Source organism: Streptopelia decaocto (assembly GCF_964273445.1).
Source record: "Streptopelia decaocto genome assembly, chromosome: 21".
Lineage (NCBI taxonomy): Eukaryota > Metazoa > Chordata > Aves > Columbiformes > Columbidae > Streptopelia > Streptopelia decaocto.
In genome coordinates this window covers 6,892,536-6,895,652 of record NC_138676.1, presented here as the reverse complement: position 1 = coordinate 6,895,652, position 3,117 = coordinate 6,892,536, and the positions used below count along the sequence as shown (strand labels likewise).

Genomic DNA, 3,117 nt, shown 5'->3' with positions numbered 1-3,117 from the left:
CAGTGTCATTATGTGAGTGGTAGCAGCACAGCCGGGTCAGGAGAAGGTTCCACAGCATGCCCGTCTGCCTTTCTGTCCTTGGTTTATTTTCTGGTAGCACTGCAGTGTCCTTCCCTGTTTCTCCACCTGTCCCTGGTGCTCTTGCTCTCTGGGGGTGGGCTGGCAGTGTGGTTCATTTTTTGTTCTGACACCAGTTTAGGGGGTCTTTACCCAGAGGTGTATTCATAGAAAGTAGATGTCCAAGCTGCATTTTAAACTGTGATGAACTGTTTTTCTCACTTGGTAAAAATAAAGAATGAGCGGAAACATCACTCCATCGGTGAAGGGGTTTTCCATGAGAAACAGCCTGTTTATTCTCCTCTAACTTGTCTCACTGTCTTTTCCTCCTTGCACAGGTCCTCATGCCCACAGGCAGCCAATGTCCAACAGCAGCTCCATCACCCAGTTTCTCCTCCTGTCATTCACAGACACACGGGAGCTGCAGCTCTTGCACTTCTGGCTCTTCCTGGGCATCTACCTGGCTGCCCTCCTGGGCAACGGCCTCATCATCGCCACCATAACCTGGGACCAGCACCTGCACACCCCCCATGTACTTCTTCCTGCTCAACCTCGCCCTCATCGACCTGGGCTCCATTTCCACCATTGTCCCCAAGTCCATGGCCAATTCCCTCTGGGATTCCAGGGCCATCTCCTTTTTGGGATGTGCGACACAGCTCTTTTTGTTTCTCTTCTTGATCACAGCAGAGTATTGTCTCCTCACCGTCATGTCGTACGACCGCTATGTTGCCATCTGCAAACCCCTGCACTACGGGACCCTCCTGGGCAGCAGAGCTTGTGTCCACATGGCAGCAGCTGCCTGGGCCACTGGGTTTCTCTATTCTCTGCTGCACACGGCCAATACATTTTCACTGCCCCTGTGCAAGGGCAATGCCCTGGGCCAGTTCTTCTGTGAAATCCCCCAGATCCTCAAGCTCTCCTGCTCAGACACCTACCTCAGGGAACTTGGGCTTGTTATATTTGGTGCATCTGTATTCTTTGTATGTTTTGTGTTCATCGTGGTGTCCTATGTGCAGATCTTGAGGGCCGTGCTGAGGATCCCCTCTGAGCAGGGACGGCACAAAGCCTTTTCCACCTGCCTCCCTCACCTGGCCGTGGTCTCCCTGTTCCTCAGCACTGGCACATTTGCCCACCTGAAGCCCCCGTCCATCTCCTCCCCATCCCTGGACCTGGTGGTGTCAGTTCTGTACTCAGTGGTGCCTCCAGCAGTGAACCCCATCATCTACAGCATGAGGAACCAGGAGCTCAAGGGTTCCCTGTGGAAACTCGTATCTTATTGTTTTGTAAAGCAATAAGCTTCCCATCTGCTTCTACATAGACGTTTTAATGTAACTAATTACAGGTCCAGCCTGTCATCTGCATTTTTTGTTGTTATTAGTTGTTTTCTTATTGTGATAAAGTTATCATCCCCTTTCTAATTTACTTTTGGCTTTTCTTTTATAACTGTTTGCTGTGTAAATGAGAAGCAGTGCTCTCCTTGTCTCTAAAAAAAATTAAAGCCTCTTTAGTGACTTGTTTATCACTATATCCTTCCTGAAAGCCCATTTTTAGAGCTCCAGGGATGGTTCCTGTGTGCGTGGGAGGAGGGGAAAAGAGTCCAGCCTGGCAGCACTGCCAGGGAGCAGCAGCGCTTGTTCTTCTAGAGCTGTTCTGGTTCCACTCCACACTCTCCTTCTCATCCCTGGTGTTGGTGCAAGGCCTGAGTGCTCTGGCGCTTGGTCACCGTCTTGCGGTGTGTCAGTCCTGTGGGCGCAGGCAGGGACAGGCAATGGGCACTGCTGTGACAGACCTGGCCCCAGAACAGCTTTTCCAGATAGAAAGGTGATCTCCTGTGGGCAGGGCCTGAAGGTTTAGATCTTCTTACAGAGTTTTTCTCAATAACATTTTCAAGAAATTGACTCACAGATGAAACCCCATTGTGCATCTGAGCAGTGTGTGTGTGCAGGGCTGGCACACAGCAGTGTCCTCTCCCAGCCAGGCTCCTGCCAGAGACCTGCAGGACCAGCAGAGCAGGGGCTGGGCTGTGCCCCTGTGCGCTGGACACCCCATGGAAGGAGCCTCAGGTCAATCACCTGGACTGGCCCCTCACAACCACCATTTCCAGCACTGGCCTCTCACCCACAGAGGTTGTTCTTCCCTCCACAGAGGGACACTGAATGAGTAGGTCAGCAGTCCATGTTTGCTTTATACAGGTGTTGAGGTTTGGATTGCGGGATGGCAACCGTGGCAGATGTGGGTGTTAGCCCCCTCTCCTCCCCCTTCCTTCTTCAGTCCCCTCCTCTCCCCCCTTCCCACTCAGGACAGGTGGTTGGGAAAGAAAGGAGGACAGAGAGAAGAGAGTTGGAAATATTTAAAATGTTTTACTAATGCTACCAATAAAAATAGAGAAAATAATACAAAATAAATAAAACCAATCTTGAAAGTCCCGGCAACTGCTCATGCAGATGAGGGGCTGGCACCCAAAGTTCTGGACTGGACTCTGCAGCCAACCGGAGCTGGATTCAATCACTAGGCCTCAGTTTTCAGGGAATACTAGCAAAGTCCTCTCCTAATGTCGGCCAGAAGGAAAAGGGGTGAGATCCTCATGATCTCCCACTTTTATATGAAGTATTCACGTGAATGGGATGCTAAACTCTGTTGGTCAGTTTCTGGTCACCTGTTTTCTCGTTGCCCCTCTCGCAAGATGTACATCTGTCCTTATCAGTGACCTCGCATTCCATTGCTATGGTTACCAAAACATGTGTCTGACTTTCCAGAAAAATGCAGCTAATATGAAGCTTTAGCTGACAGGCAAATTCACTAAAAGAGAAACTTGTTTTTAACTAAACCAGGACAACAGATGAGAAGTGAGCATGTGCATCATGTACGTGAGGTGACACGAACACAAGTGAGCACAAACATCATCACTATTCCTTGCGGTTCCATGAAGGGCTGTGGCACAGACAATGTCTTGAGGTCACTTCATGTTGGGAGGAACATCCCATAGGAAATCACCTGAATGCAGCAGTTGCACTTCCTTGACCTGAGGTCCATGTGTCCATTCCTCATGACGTGGGACAT

The 3,117-nt window shown here is 50.0% G+C and overlaps 1 pseudogene across 1 annotated transcript; it reads left to right on the top strand.

The window, feature by feature from the left end:
* The first annotated feature begins 418 nt into the window (after positions 1-418).
* Positions 419-1,352, top strand: LOC309448722 (olfactory receptor 14J1-like; annotated as a pseudogene). Its single transcript has one exon. The product of its transcript is annotated as an olfactory receptor 14J1-like (transcript).
* The last annotated feature ends 1,765 nt before the right edge of the window (positions 1,353-3,117 follow it).